This window comes from Mus pahari, chromosome 6, assembly GCF_900095145.1.
Source record: "Mus pahari chromosome 6, PAHARI_EIJ_v1.1, whole genome shotgun sequence".
In the NCBI taxonomy this organism is placed as follows: domain Eukaryota; kingdom Metazoa; phylum Chordata; class Mammalia; order Rodentia; family Muridae; genus Mus; species Mus pahari.
The window spans coordinates 1,423,995-1,440,785 of record NC_034595.1 but is presented as its reverse complement, the minus strand read 5'-3'; the positions used below and the strand labels follow the sequence as shown (position 1 = coordinate 1,440,785).

General features: G+C 49.1%; 1 protein-coding gene across 1 annotated transcript in view; it reads left to right on the top strand.

The window, feature by feature from the left end:
* Nucleotides 1-16,791, top strand: part of Gabbr2 (gamma-aminobutyric acid type B receptor subunit 2) — a 336,248-nt gene that overhangs the window by 150,796 nt on the left and 168,661 nt on the right. The window lies entirely within an intron of this gene.

Here is a 16,791-nt window from a genome sequence, read left to right as displayed (position 1 = left end):
GCAGCCGAGAGGTGCTGTGTCCTGGGCTCTAGCAGTGTTTGAAAGGGACGGGGCTGGGTGTCGCCAGCTTGGCTTCTGCTGCCGGCCGGCCGGCCCGGTCCACAGATCTCTTTCTCTACTCAGCAGTTGCCTGTGAGAACCTAGAAAGGCCCCCTCGCTGCTCTGAGCTGTGGTTCCAATTCCCGGAAGTAAAATAAGGAGAGCCACCCCCACCCCCGATACCTCCCTGTGCGTGTGTGAACTGGCACTGTGACCGGTAAAGCCCCGCACAGAAAGGAGCTGGATGTGTTTGGAGGTGATCTGAGCCAGGCATGCGCGTTCCCAGGCAAGGCCCTCTGTGAGGACCAAAGGGACCTTGACCTCCAGTGGGAACCATTCTCTGCCAAGCGGCTCTTGCTGGCAGACTCCTTTATAGAGCAATGACAGGGCTCCCAGTGAGTGAGAAACCCTGCAGTGATTCAGGGGTGCCTTAGAGATGCAGCTCCTAATCTCTTTATTATGTAGAAGGGGAAACTGAGACCCACAGCAGGGAAGGGGCAACATTCCAGGTTTCAAAGTATCCCCAAGGTGACAAAAGATGGTTCATGCCAGGACTGGAGTGGGGGCGTGGCTCAGTGGGACAGTGCCTGCTTAGCGTGCATGAGAAGCCCTGGATTGCACCCCAGAACCGCATAAACCAGGTGATGCACACTTGTGACTCAGTACCAGGAAGATGGAGCCAAGGCCACCAGAAGGGTAAAGCCATTCTCTACTACACAGCAAAATCAAAGCTTGCCTGGGATACATGAGACCCTGCCTCTGAAAAGAAAAAAATAAGAAGAAAGAAAGAAATTTAAATTAAAGAGAGAGGAGAAATGAATTTCAAAGTACTAACCGCTGCTTCAGACATCAATTCTTTCACAGGCATGACTTCCTAGAGTCACGTGGGAACTGCTGGTAGAGTGCCTCCGAGATCTGAAACTCACGGAGCTTGGTCTAAAGCAGTGGTTCTGAACCTTCCTAATGCTGTGACCCTTTAACGCAGTTCTTCACGTTGTGGCGACCCCCACCATAAAATTATTTTTGTTGCTATTTTGTAACTGTAATTTTGCTGTTGTTATGAATCACAATGTAAATATCTGTGTTTTCTGATGGTCTTAGATGACCCCTGTGAAAGGGTCATTTGATTCCCCAAGGGGTCAAGAGCCACAGGTTGAGAACCGCCAGTCTAAAGCTTGCAAAAGATCAGCCTGGCTGTCCCATCAAGTGCTCTGAAGCTCCTCCCTAAGCTCTCGCTCCCTCACGCTGCCTTCCTCTGCCCTCATCATATTATTGGCCATGTCCCTCCCTCCTAGGGATCCTGCCCTATAGGGTGAGGTGATGACTCCCATATTGCAGATGAGGAAACTTAGGTTGGCAGAGGGCTGTGCCTTGCGCCTCAGCTCCTGGTCATTATTTTTTCTTTGACGTGGTCCTCCCTAGTGACACTGTCCTCCCAGGAATCAGGTGCTGGTAGTTTGGTGCCGTATCAAACGTCTCCACACAGCTCTGTCAGGACTGTCTGTCGTGGTCTCGGCATCTCAGTGGGAAGCCTCCAGAACACAGGATGTGGCTTGATGGCATTGCTGTCAAGGACCCTCCTTGATTAAAGCACTCAGCCCAGCTGACTCCTCTCTGCCCTGAGGACCTTGGCATCCTCGCCAGGTGTCTGGGCTGTACCACTGGAGTGCAGCTGCTAGGCCCTAGCCAGGGGCTAACAGCTTCTCTGGAGTACAGGGGGAACTGGATTCCTTTCCAGGAACCAGTTAGCAGTGTTAAGCACTTCTGCTCCAGATAGGTGCACTGGGAAGGACCTAAAGGGAAAGCCAGCCTGAGATTGGAGGAAGGGGTATAATCCCAGAGTTCATCACTGTGATACTGGTTCTATGGACCAGGCAGAGGCTGGAGGCCATCCCAGCCATGGCACCAACTGCTCCTGCAAGCCTACTATGTGGCACTATATCTGGGAGATTTGAATCTACTTATCCCAGAGAGGAAACTCATGACGAACTGAGGATACCACTAATGCCCAACTGTTGATCCAGTGAGTGTCCTCAGTTACTTATGAGGTTATAGGGAGCAGAAATACTCAAAGGCAGCTGCAACCACCAGAGCCTAATACAGCATGGCAGACAGCTCGAGAAGGCTGGAAACCTGGAGCGCACTGCACAGCCTGCAGACAGCTTAAGGGTCAGGGCCTTTTCCAGGCTTGAGCCTCTTCTAGGCAGGTGTGCTGGTCACTTCCCAGAAGTCCTCATTCTTGTATAAGCCTGGGCAGGGAGGGGACCCAGCAAGTCCTGAAGCGTTTACGATGTTTGCTTTCTGATCTCAAAGAGTTTCTGCAAAGGATGAAATGTTCCACCTCCCCATAGAATATCCTGTATCCTAAGAAGATTTCCTCTAAGATGAAATGTTTAATCTTTGAGGAAATAGCTACACAACAGTCCCCATGAGTCAAAGCTGATGCCCAGTGGCCTCAGGCAGCTCTGGATCTGGCTCAGACAAATGAAGGATTTGTGGCTAGAAAGACCAAGTGCACTGCAGCCATGCCCTCTCCGGATTAGAGACTGTACAGCCGGAAAAGGAATGACTCAGTACCAGGCAGACTCATCCGTAAGCCTGGCTTTTCAAGCTATGCTGCAGCACCACATGCTTGCTTCAGTTTACAGCATCGGGTTTCCCCTGTGTAAGCGCAGATGTCGCTCTGGGAGACAGAGGTTTAGACAGCAAAGGTGAAATTGAAAGATCCAATCCCCATATGGTAGTGCCCACCCAGTAGTCATTCACTACCAGAGGAAATCGGGAGACAAGCTCTGGGAACATATATCTATCCACACAAAGAATGACAATGTGGCCACACAGTGTGTCAGACCTAGTGTTTGTGGACATGGTCCTGGGGTTATCACCTATCAGGCTTCCTATACAGGTTCTTATTTCTTGCAATTATTAGGAGAGTTTTTGCTCCCCCTCCCCCCTGCTCCCATGATGTGTGTGTGTGTGTGTGTGTGTGTGTCTATGTGTGTGTCTGTGTGTGTGTCTGTGTCTGTCTGTCCATCTGTCTGTCCATCCATCTGTCTGTGTTCATGTATATGTGTGTGCACATGTATGCATATGGAAGTCAGAGGTCAATGTCAGCTGTCTTCCTCATTCCTCATTCTCCACCTTGTGTTTTTGAGACAGGGTCTCTCATTGAAGCCAGAGCTTACAGATTCAGCTGGTTGGCTAGCAGCAAGCCCAGGGATGCACTTGTTTCTGTCTCCCTGCAGAGGGACGTTCTACATTGGTGCTGGGGACCTGAACCCAGGTCCTCAGGCTTGTACAGAAAGTTCTTTACTGACTAAGCTGTCTGCCCTCCCCCGTTTTGTTTTGGTCTGTTGGTTTGGTTGGTTTGGGGACATAGGGTCTCACCGTGTAGCTGTGGCCTCTTCCATCCAAGTGCTGGGATGCTACACATACATGTTTTTTAAAGTATTTATAAGTCTTAGGTTCCCTAAACCGGATTCTCCACTTTCAGCAGCTTTGCTGGGCTGTAATGTTCCAGCTAGACGGCCGCACACCGCCAGTGTCTCTGTCAGTTCTGCAGTCCTGCACCCTCCTGCACCATCCCTCCTGGCTCTCACACGTGCCCCTGTCCTTAGCCCTACTGCCAGCCCCTTGTGACTATTAGCCCATCATCTCCACGGGACACAAGTGACCAGCAAAGCCACTTCTGACAAATCACTCGCTCTGAGTCCATTTCTCTCTGCGAGACAAACAAGCTGGAGCTGTTGACTTGGAAGTGCCTCAGAGTATTTAACTGGGGGAGGGGTGTCCACAAGCCTGGAGCTGCCCCTCTCAGGGACACAGCCTCTTGCCCAGCCTCTACCACAGCCCCTCCACAGGGTAACGTCACCATACCTGAGGATCTGACCTTGATTCATGTTCACCCAAAGCCCAGAGACTCTGTTAGGGTTCAAGCCAGTAGCGTACCCTCTGTGTTTAGGCAGGCCTGCATAAGCATACGTCTTTGGTCTGAACATACTGTTTTTCCCTGCAGTGCTAGGCATTGAACCCAGTACCTTGTTCATTCCAAATCATCACTCTCACTGCCCTAAAACATAATGTCACTGTGCTAACATGCATTCTGCTCTCCCGTGTCTTCTCTTGGTTTGGTAGCCTTTGTCTGGATATACCACAATTTACCCACTCGTTACTGAAGGACATGTTGGTTGCTTCCAAGTTTAGGCAGTAAGGAGCAATTCAGTCATAACCACTCATGTGTGGATTTTTGTGTGGGCATAATATTTTCAATGCCATTGAGTAAAGCCCAGAGAGTTGGTTGCCCGGTCACAAGGTAGGGTCGTGTTGAGCTCTATGGGAAACTGCCTCCAGACTCCCCACAGTACATCCTGCCAGCTACAAGAAGCACTGCTCTGACTCCACGGCTTTGCTGGCGTTTGACGCTGTCAGTGCTCTGGGTTGGCCATTCTGAGAGATGCACGGTGGCATCTCACCATCAAGGGTGACCTTTCCATACCAAAGATCCTTCTTCAAGTGGCAGGACTCATCATGGGTCTTGATCTGCCTGTGACAAGGATGTAGCCATCTGTGCTGGTTTCCTCTTCAAAGCCCCTGCCCTTTTGGGCCCTCCTGAGCCCTTTAGGAACCTTTCCCAGGGCCAAGCGGCCATCTGCTCCACCACAGGGATGGCGAGCCCCTCTGAAGTGCGGCTTGCTCTTCTGGAGCGCATCCTGGAACAAAGTCAGCAGCCGAGGACAGAAGGACCCACCCCATGCTCCGAAGCCACAGGCCACCTTTGTGAGAACCGCAAGCCTTTCCTTCTCATTTAGCAGGAACTGGCCCCATAGCATGGGTCACATAACTTAAAAGTCCCTCAAAGGGTCTTTTGAGAGACCCCTGCCCTGGCAGACACACCCTCCCCACCTGTCCTCACTCCCCCTCCTGTAGGATGTGTATGCTCAGTCCTCTGAGATCACCTTTCTCTGCATGGGCTCTTAGCATGATGCAGAATAAGATAATAACTGCCCACCTCATGGCCCCCTCACCAGTGGCCACTCTATCTCCACGGCCCATCTCTGTGTGTGCCTGCTGGCTTGTGTAGGTTCCATGGGGGCACCTCTCAAGGATTTGTTCTCAGTAAGTCAGATTTGGGGTGGCTAACACTTCCTTCTGGTGGCTGTGCCAGGAATGGTGAGATGAGGTTGGGAGATAGGAATGCCAGCCCCACCCTCCATGTGTGTACCAACCCTGCCTTCTGCCCAAGCTACCAGGGCCATTGAGAAGCTGGGAGAAGCCAGTATCTCAGATTCCCACAGAACTCAAACAAGGTATGCTGTCATTTGTTGATGGCTTTTTGTGAATATGACACTGTTTGCAGATGGGAACCATTTCGGTGATGGGGACATCTCAGTGAAAATTCTGAGCCAGCCACTGGAACTAGCAACAACCAGGAGTTTGCCATGGCGTGTTCCTGGATGATGACGTCAGTAGTGAGCATTGAGAAAGGATGTAGCCAGCATCTGGGTGGTTGACACTTGAGTCCTCTACCTTCAGGATGGGGCAGCCCTATGCCCTACTGCAGGGATTCCCCCAAGCGTGGTACAGGACCGGAAGCATCAGTCGTATCACTGGGCTTCACACCAGACGTCACATACAGGGCCCAGTGACAATCTAAGTTAGGACTTGGAGAAGCTGGCAACCTTTGTGTGGTAGTGAGCATCAAATAGCCCAGTAGCACTGAGAACCTTTGATCTCCTACCCTAACCACCACCGCTTACCCAGCACATCGGCAGTACTTGCCAGTATATTGGGAGGAAGGAGGAGACCTTGAACGAGTTAGATTCTAATGACCTAGTGCCCCATACTCTAACTCTCAGCTGAGGAACTGAGACGTTTGACTGACATGGCTGCAGCCCAGGCATGCATCTACTCTATGCCCCCAGCTCTGGCTCTCAAGGGAACGAGTCCTGTGAGACACCTACCAGGGTCAACTCTAATGGCCTGCCCACACCAGGGTGGCTTTTGCCACAGCCTCTTGGGCATGCTGGAGGACAGAGGCTCAGTATTCTCTAGAGTGTGGTCTGAGTGGAAGCTGTGGTGTCTGAAGCCCAGTAGTGCTGTATTCACAGTGTATACACTAGAAAACGTGAGATTGTTGCCTGGGTGTGGCGAGAACACTGCTGGGGACGGGCACACCTGGTGAACTGCTGATGGAAGATTGGGACAGGGGTCTGTCAGTGGCTTTTCCCCGGAGCCTAATTTAGAGGATAGAGTATCCAGTAGGAGGGACCTCAGACCTTCAGACTCTGCTATGACCCCGCTGGGGTGAATGCAGGGCTTCGTGTGGAATTAGTTTCTTGTTAATGTACCTCATGGATGTCACCCTCTAGTGGGTTCTCTGTGGTACCCTTCCCCTCACCGTGAGAGTCCACACCTGGGAAGAGCCGTGCCCCTCAAAACGACCAGCCCTCAATGCCTGTCTGGAGTGAAGTCTCTCTGTGTTGGATGCCTTGGCTTGCCTTAAAGTACCTGCCCAGGCACAGCTGGTGTGTGGCTGCCCTCCTCCACTCCAGGACTCGGGGATGTGGCTGACACCCATGGTGAGGAAAGCCCCTAGATCTGGCAGACAGTCCTCCCTAACACTCCTCCAGGACCTCAAGACCCTCTGCTCTAAACTGGAAAGAAAGGGCCAACTAGTCCCTGCTCACAGAGGTGGGGTAGCCGTGTGAGGGTCAGTCAGGCAAGGGCCACAAGGATTCCAGACCACAGGTGAGGAAGGGAGTGTGCTGCCTTTGAGACAGTCTCTGGGCGACCCTTACTGCCCTCTAAGCTCTCTCAGGGACTCCTCCTGTGCCTCCTGCATCCCAGCCAAGTTCCCAAGATGCCACTCTGGCCCTGGGAAGCAGCTACTGCATCAGCCCTGAGGAGAAGGAGGACACACTACCTTGTCACCTATGGCCACTTTCTGAGTACCTACTGTGTACAAGTGACTCCATTCTATCACCCAGAACAGTGACACAGTTTAGAAAGGACTTACCAAGGGAAGGGTGAGTGTCCTTGCCCGGGTTTGACAGGCAAGACTTAGTAGGTGTTTATGGGATCTTCAGGCTCTGTCTGCCCCTTGGCTGAGAAGAGCCTGGGGGGAGGGCCTTTGGCAAGCATTCTTTATTCCCACTTCACCCCAGAAGCAAGTGGGGAGCTGTGTGTGCCGAGCAGCCCATCTCTTGGCGCTCCCTTCCAGACTCTCAGAACTCTTGACATGCCGTTTCAGCATGCCATTTTATTACCCCCCAGTTCCCAGATCTTAGAGACCAGCATGCCCCACCACACCTGCTCTCACCCTGCTCCCAGCATGCCTTACTTCAGACAGGCCTCTGGGCTGACAAGCAGCATGTGTGTAGGTTCTCCACAGCTATTCTGGTACACTCTGGCTGTGAGTTCTCCCCCAAGGCCCATCTGCTGGGCTTGAGGAGCCCCGGGGCCTGTGCGAAAGGAATGGAATGGAGATGTTGGATAGAGCTTTCAGGAAATAGTGAATATTTGGTTGGGAGAACCAGCTGTGAGGAAGCCAAGCTTCCTGTCAGCTATAGGGAGCCACAGAAGGTTGTTTTAGAAGAGAGTGAGGTGGTCACAGTCCTGGAGGCTGAGGAGGACAAACACCTGAAGCCAAGAAGCCCTGTAGTCATGAAGAAGAGAAGTTATAAGGCTACAGTGACTCTTCACGTGTATTTCTTTTAAAATATTAATTATTTTCTGTCATGTTGATAAGGTTCTTGATGCAGCAAGTTGAGAAAATAGCAAAGGGGGAAAAAAGGAAAATAAAAAGTCAACCATAACCCAATATGTTAGTCCATTTTCCTATTGCTATTATAAAACACCCGTGACCCAGTGTATTATAAAGAAAATTTGTTTGCCCAACTCGTCATTCTGGAGGGTCAGTGGTGTGGCACCAACATCAGCTATAGTCCTCCGAGAGCTTCACTGCAGACTTGAGGGGCCAGTCATGGCTATTCAGCCCTCTCTTGAGGACTGCATCTCTTCCTTCTGAAAGGAACACCTTCCAGGACGGAATTACTTCCCGCCAGGCCTTATGTCTCAAGGTCTGATCACTTCCCACCACAGCCACACAGAGGACCAAGTCCTCTCCACACGAACCACCTCGGGAGGGCAGAAACCAGTGTTAGCATCAAGTTTGGTCGTGATGGTTTTCCTAGCAAGTGTGAAGAATTCTGCTGCCAGGAGCAATGTACTCTTCCTGTGTGCTCAGCCTGGAGGAGCATAGTCCCAAGTCAGCACCCTGGTGACCAGTAGCTGTCTGTCCCCTGGTACATACTTCAGGATTATTTTCCAGTCTCATCCTCTCTGCTTCCTTCCTTTATTCTGCAAGTATCCTGCCTGCTGAAGTGCTTCCAGGGCTGTTAATGCTTTATTTTTCTTCAGAATTTTTATTTGTCATTCCGAGATATGTTGGAACGAGGCAGATCTGGATTTCCTGCCACCGCCTTCATCCGGTCCCTGTTCAAAAGCCCCTGCTGCTCTCTCGCTCACTGGCTCGCTGGGTGCGCTATCACTTACTCAAGCGAGGCGAGGCCCCGATGCAGAACGCGGAGGGCTGATTATACACAGAGATACAATGGACTCTTATTGGAGCTTCTGTCTGCGCATCTCTGATTATCTTCCAGGGATGGTTCCTAGAAATAGCACTCGTGCATTTTGAACCTTTTGTGTGTGTTGCCAAACTGTCCTCCGAGAAGATCACGCCAATGAGCTCCAGCGCCTCGACGCGCATTCTCTCACCCTTGGCAATGGCTGTTTTAATTTGCATTGCTTTGATTACTATTGAGATTGAATCTCTTTCCTAAGGCTCCTCTTGTTTCTAATTTTCCTTTTGTGAGTTTGGCGGCTCATGTGATTGGCACTTTTTCTGACTGGACCATCCTCCTGTCCCAGGTTGGGGAGCCTGCTTTATACCGCGCCACCCTCCCTTCTCGCGTTTGTGGGAGGTACTTGCTCATGTTTTCATGTGTCCTTGAACCTTGGTTTTGTGACTTGAGGAGTGGGATTTGATATTTTATGTGGCTGGATTTATCAGAGCCATGCTCCTCACCTTTAACGCTCCTCACCTTTAACGCTGTGCTCAAAGCCCCCTCATCACTGGGACTCTTATAACTATGTCTGTTTTCTTCTATTGCATCCACTGTTGTGTTCCACCTTATCTTGAATTTCGGCTAAAATAAATAAGTAAGTGTCTGAAGCATCAAATCCTTTTTCTCCTGCTCCCAGACACTCAATTATTCTTTCAGCATTTAATGACTAGATCTTTTCCAGACTCATTTAAAATGCCTACGCTAAAGTTGACCTTTCGAAAATAACATACATTTCTATATGCTTTTGACCAGTTTCGCAGGATATAAATGTAGCGCACACCACAGATGTGATTTTAAACTTTCTGGTGGCTACATTTTAAAATGTTAGAAAATAAATAGGCAAAATCAACTTTTAACAATGTGTTTCCTTTGCTGCAATGTGTCCTAAATATTATCATTTTGACACATATCACTGACTACGCTCCATGAGTGCTAGGGAACCAGTGGCGCCTAGTAGGGCTGCACCAGTTTGATGCGGTCCTGCACTGAAGCATGTTCTGTTGCTCTAACCAATGTGGACCTGGCACCCTGGGTCTTAAGGGGTTCTCACTTACAACATGACTAATTCACAGCCCGCTCTTCTTCACTCACAAACTTTATTTTCACCAAATTGATTGCGGTGAGGCTCCCGGAATGCTCTTGGCTCTGTTGCCTGAATTCCAGCCACTCTCCGATTGCTCTTCAGCAGACATGACACCTCTGTGGCCCGTGGTGCACATTCATAGGCATGGAGTTCTTGGCTCACTTAGTTGCTGGCTGGCAAAGTAGCCTCGTTTTCTTTGTGTAGGTTCTTTCCCTTGGCTGGTGTGATTGCTTCTGTGTGTCCTACATTGAGGCCTGCCTTGGGAGATGGGATCTACTTTCTAAAATATTTTTAAAGTAGTTCTCACTGGCTTGTAGAAAAGCTATTGATCTCCCTGCATGCATCTCTTAGGACTGGTTGTGTTGAACATATTGCTTCTGGAAGTTTCTCCTCTCCTAGTTCCCTTGAGTCTTCTGGGTAGTCGTCAGCAACATCGACATCAAGAATGAGCCTGCTCTTGGTTCCCTGGACCACATCACCTTTAGCTTCCTAGTTCCTCGTTGTGACATCCTGCACAGTTGTTCAGAGCAGAATGACAACAGGTTTCTAACTCTAGCTGCGCTCCCCAGGTACTGGGTGACTTTCTGCATGTCATTTAATTTCCCATATCTCTGAAGGTGGGGGCATGTTCAGATTACCTCAGGGGTAGGGAGTATTAAAACAGCTAATATGCATAAGTACTCAAGGCTTAGAACAGCAGCACCTGAGGCCACAGGCTGTCACTTGCCCTTTCTGATCATCTTGAGGTGTTCGCTAGACATTAGAGTGACGTCTTCAAATAGCGCTAACACTGAGTACTGCCTCCTAATGCTTGCCTTCAATGAGAACATAGCTGGCAAGGTGTGATGCCTGTCAAGTACTCCTCACCATGTCGATCGATGTACTGCCCACGTGTACTCTGTACAGGCAGGCAGATCTTCAACCTAGGAAACGGCGGCTGCTTAGACTCTACATTGGTAGCCACATTTTCTTTTCTTCAATGTACAAGTTGGGAAATGGCAGCTACCAGTCTTCCTGAATTCACCTTACAATGCACTCATGCAGCACATATTTATGGAGTGCGTTCAGTTCCAGTCAGAGGAACACAGCTGAGAACGGACTGGTCCCACCCACGGGGAGTCTGAATCCTTATGCAGGAAAACAGACTAGGGAAGAATCAGGCTAGCGGCTTATGTGACATGATCGAAAGTGCCACGGAAGTTAGTCAAGTAGGGCCAGGGGCTCGGCTGGACAGTACTGAGTGTGGTGAGCTGAGAAGGGCTTCCAGGCTGCCTCGAGCTCAGGATGTCATAGGGAGGGGAGCCCCAGACAGAGCAGCTGAGTGGAGGCGCTGGCATGGAGAGTCCTGGTGTGAGAAGAGCGTCGGAGGCCATTGTGGCTGGGGCAGACTGGGAGGGAATTTTTAGACCTTCTAAGGGGTTGGCTGTTACTTTGAGTCATCACAGACTCTACCAGAGAACACCTTGGTGGTCATTCACAGCCTGGGACTATCCTGATGTGGCCTGAGGAGTCCTTGCAGACTGGGACGTCTTTCACTCTTTCCATTTTGATGAAGTCAGCGTTGTCATTTGCTTGCTTTGGTCCTCAGCTTTAAGGAGCACTGGCTAATCCAGGGTCACTACATTTTATTTTGAGAGTCTTAAGGTTTTCGTTTTAGTTCCTACGGTTAGACCTTTGGTTACAGCCTTCTCTGAAATGAGCAATGACTCCAGGGCCTGACCCTACAGGAAGCTGGAAAAGCCCACTTTCTGCCGCCCTTGCTTCCTGCTGCCATTTGGTGGCGCAAGAAGCACCGGTCTGCCTGTTTCAGGCCTGACCCAGGGTCCCTGGGCATACTTCCTAGCACCTGAGCTCCAAGAAAGATCTGAAGTCTTTCCCCTTCCCCTTCCACTCCCTACTCCCCCCTCTTCTTCTCCTCCTCCTCTCTTTTCCCCTCCCTTTCTCCCCCCCCCGCCCCCATCTACATCGTTAAGAACCAGAAAGCTGTCTCTTAGAAAGGCTCCTTCCATTTTCCTATCCCAGACTGTATCTGCTTTATAAAACAGCCGTCCTGATTGGTGGAAGGAAAGCAGGGGCAGGGAGCAAAAGTTAAATTTTTGGCGAAGCCTTACCTTACCTTGTCTCGTAAAAAGAATGGCAAAGCCAGGCCCTTACTGGATCTTGTCTGTTCTGCCCTGCTCTAGGTTATTTCCGCCTGCTTTTCTCTTTAGCGATGTTTGCTCTCAGGACCATTCCTCTTCTACTTGGGTTTGCACACTTGGTCTTTGCTCTTGGTTCCTGTGAAATGCATTTGCAGAGATGCGTTTGTATTTGATCGTGGTTTTAGCCCACTGTACTGTCAGATAAATGCCGTTTCCTCGCCACTATAATGAAGTGTTCTGCAGTCTTGGTTAAATTTAAAATGCTCAGCCTCTGCTTGTCTAATTTCCAATATAGAAATACAGGAGCAGCGATAGCAAGCTCTGGACATTATGACACCATTGACCCCTGCTCCCATAACCTCTGATTTGGGGGGCAGTTATCCAATTTTACTTTTTACGTTGTAGATACTCCTTGTCAACTGTTATCTAACATATTGATTTTTACTGTGAAAGTACACAGCAGTGACCATGATTTAGCAGTCAAATCCTCACTTAGCCGGCTAGCGTCCACTGCCACGTCTTTGAATCGCTCTGTCTCTCTTAGCACCCGTGCATATTTTATTAGAATTTTAAATATACCATTTATTGTTTTCTGAGAGTTTCATACATGCATACGATGTATTCTGATCAGACCCAGCTCCCAGTCTTCCCCTTAACTCCTCCCAGATCCACCCCACCCCATCTCAGCTTCATCTTCTCTTTTTGTTGGTGGTTTTCGAAAAAACCCATTGAGTCCCATTGGCACTGCCATATGATCATAGGTACGGGCCATCCACTGGAGAGAAACCTTATACATACCAGATATGTAGCCAAGGTGAGGAGACAAACCAGAAAGTGGTGAAATAAAACAGCAGTAATAACCATTAATAGTCCAAGATTTCCTACCAGAGGCCACAAACAGATTCTCCCTGGCCCAGAAGCCATTAACTGCCAATAGCTCCTCAGTTAGGGGTAGGGACCCTTGAACCCTCCTCCTCCCCAAGCTGGGATGTTGGCTAACTGACTGGTCTTATGTGGGTCTCATGCAGACAGCTGTGAGCCCCTGGATGCAGTGGGCCCATCAGGTCCAAAGACACGGTTTTGGTCTGGTTCTTCTGGACCTCTGGCTCTTAGAGTCTTTCTGCTGTTCTCTTTCTCAATGATCCCCAAGCGGTGGGAGGAAGGAGTGTGACATAGATGTCTCATTCCTGTCTTGGTATGCATGAGCGCATCTCTAAGTCGCAGGTGTCAGGATGGTCATGTGACTCTTCTGTCTACTATGTCCTTACATAAGTCATAGCTTCCCTCTGTTGTCTCCTTCGAATGACAAATTATCCACCTGTCTTCTTCAAACCTTTCCTGACATTGTATCAAGATTTAGTGTCTCTAGTTGCCTATGTAGTAGAAGATGGCCTAGTTGGCCATCAATGGGAGGGGAGGCCCTTGGTCTTGCGAAGATTATATGCCCCAGTACAGGGTAATGCCAGGGCCAGGAAGTGGGAGTGGGTGAATTGGGGAGCAGGGCAGGAGAAGGGTATAGGGGACTTTCAGAAAGGAAACTAGGAAAAGTGATAGCATTTGAAATATAAATGAAGAAAATATCTAATAAAAAAAACTGCCAAAAAAAAATAAAGATTTAATGACAATGGTTTGGTTGTTTGGTTGGTAACAACCCAGTCCTGTGTTATCATAGAATCACTTACAGAATTTTTTATCTGTGACAAAAGAAAGAAAATATCACATATCTGATACTTGAATGCTTATTCTAAAACATGACTACCACTTTTGTTTGAAGAATTTAGCCCTTAAAATTTTTATTAAAGCTCTCTTATAAAGTACCTGCAAATAACACACACACACAGAGAGAGAGAGAGAGAGAGAGAGAGAGAGAGAGAGAGAGAGAGAGAGATTATCCAGACCCAAAGGCACCATCTCAGTGGACTCCGGAATAGTGAGAGCAGGTCTGGAGCTGTGGGTTCATACTGGATTCTATAATTCCAACACCCACACCCACACATGCACACCCACACCCACACATGCACACACAGGTACACACCCCAGGACAAGGATCAAACCAGAGAAGCAGCTTTCTACCCCTTCCTGGCCTGTGTCTGTTACCTGCACCATCACCCAAATCCACCCCTCCCCCTCGTTTCCCACCCTCATATCTTACTGTGCTTACATACATGTGCACACAGAAGGGAGGCCATATGTTTTTGTCTTTCTGAGAGTGTGTGGCCTTGTTTAATAGACATTTTAAGCTTTTCCATTTTCCTGAAAATGTTGTGATTTCATTTTTTAGAGCTGGATAGTATTTCATTTGTATATTTTCACTCTCCATTTATGTATTCTTTCATATATATTATTTATTTTCCACATGTTATTTATTAAGTATGTATTTTATTATCCATCAGTTTTTCACTGTCTGTTGATGGACAGCTAAGCTGATTCCATTCCCTTGCTGTAGTGAACACAGGGACAATAAGCATGACTGATAAACTTGTGCGATATTCATATGCTTTTCCTAAAACACAACGGCAGCTTTTGTTTGAAGTCTTCCTACTGTGAAAGTTTTCTTCCATTAGATCTTTCATTGTTTCTCTTTTGCTCTACGACCTTGCAAGGGTTGATACTCAGTGTCTGCCCGGCACGTGCTTCTGAGCATCCTGCGAAGTTTAATTGAGGAGGGTGGACCCATGGAAACACTACTGGGTCCAGTCTATAGACTGTGCCCCTGAACTGAATAAAAGGGGGAAGCCAGCTGAGCACCAGACTATCAGCACTGGCCACTGCCTCCTGACTGCAGATGAATGTGACCAGCTGCCTTCCCTGCCACGTGAACTGAACCCTGTATTCCGTAAACTATGAACCAAAATAATTCTTCCCTCCCTCCTTCCCTCCCTCCATTCCTTCCTTAAGTTGCTTTTGTCAAGTATTGTCATAGTTACAGGGAAAAAAAAAAAAAAACCCTCACCAACACTACCTGCGGCAGCTGCTCTTTGCTACTTTGTGGAGTCCTCTTTTTCTCACCCTTTATCCCTATGAGTGCCCCCCTCCCCACTCTTTGCTACTTTGTGGCTTCTTTTTCCCACCCTTTTTTCTCCATCCATCCCCTCTTTCATGCTCTATCACTATATGATAGAATGAGAGAGAGAGAGAGAGAGAGAGAGAGAGAGAGAGAGAGAGATCACTAAATAATTTCCTTCTTCTTTTTTCTTCTTTGAGCACAACAAACAAATCACAACCAACACCCTGAATGACCAACAACCACCCACACCGCCCATGAGGCTCTAACATTTATACATCCTCTGAAAAGTTTCCAGAATTCCAGATGTCCCACAGCCGCAGAAACTATCCGCAGCTGGCAAAACCACCAATTCTGCTAGAGCACGAGGCAAATCACAGTCAGCTGCTGAAGACAGTCTGAAGCAGCCCCATAGTCCCACACCTGAGGTTAAAAGGAAACCACATTCTTATATGTCAGTGTTTTTAAGAAACCAAACTCCAGAATTCACTCACCACCACCACCACCACCTCCTCTTTGGGAACCCCTAATTCCAGAACGAGTTTCTGTAGTTCCTCTCTGCTACTCTTCTCACTCTGGCATCTCTGCCTCCACCCTCGCTGATGTCCAGGAGACATTACCTCCTAGTGACCTCAGGTTATCCAGCTGTCAGTGCTCTGTAACTAAGTTTTGCTTCTGGCTGCCTCTAATGTGTCTTAACTCTCAGATTCAGTAATCTAATTCATCTGCTGTCATTTTCTCAGCTCTACTGGGGTCCTTTGAATTCTGGTTTCTTTCACTGTATCATTTCCAGCATTTCAGAGTTTTTGGTTTGCTTTCATCTCTGAAGCACAGAACTGATGTGACAGTTTCCTTTTACTTCCGGTAGCAAATCTGTTCGTCGATGAAGCCCTTCCTCTGCTCATGTTCACCATCTGTTTTTTACAGCTCACAGTCTCCAAATCCTCCTTGACCTGGGACGGCCTGGCATCCGTGAACTTTCCCTGGGTCTCCATTGTCTTAGCTGCCTCTGCTGAACTTTCACTTGAGTCTAAGACAGAACTTCAAAGCCAGGGACAGACAGCTGAGGGCCAAGGAATCACATGGTGCTGAACCATCTCAGCTACTCATGGTTTCTCCTTGTAGGTGGGGAACAGCTGCTCCAGATGTTCAGGGTCACTCTTGGCCTCTGCCCTGGCTCTCTTGCCTGTGGTGTCTGGCAGACACCGTGGAGAAACTAGATTTGGACAGCTGTGCTTGCTTGTTATTGGACAGTATAGCCAAGCCATGCCTGAAGGCAGGTGGGCCGTGTGATGAGAAGGGGGCTCCCCCAAGTGGGTCCACACCCCCTGCCACAGCCCAGCGTCTATCTTCCTGAGCAGCACCCTGCTGTGGCCCAGCCTGTCCTCCAGTGTCCAGCCACCCATGGGAGGCTATGTGGTCAGTGCCCGCCCCCCACCCCAGCCCCAGCACACTCTTCCTCCCCACAGCACAGTGCCCCCTGCTCAGGAAGCAGGGCCGTGAGTCAGCCTTCAATCTGGTTTCCTTGGCACCATCCCTCTCTGAAATTCCTCAAAATTGCTGGCATGTTGACGCTTCTCGCTCCTCTTTTTCCAACACTGAAGCAGATTCTCCTATTTTTGTAACTACCTTGCAGGGTCCTTTCTGTCACTTGCAGAAGGGGGTAGCTTAGGTGGGAGGTGGACATCTGTGCTCAGCTTTCTGTCTTCCATCGTTAAAGTGGAGCCTCTCGCTTTGCACAGTTCAGAAGGATGAGACATCTTGGGCGATTCCTGTTTCGTGGCCCTCTTTTAATGTCTTGATCTATGCTGGCCCCTCAGCACATCATCTGGCTTTATAATTTAGCTTTTTGTTTTTTTGTTGTTTTCCTGGGCACGTCCCCTCTCCCTCTCAAATCCC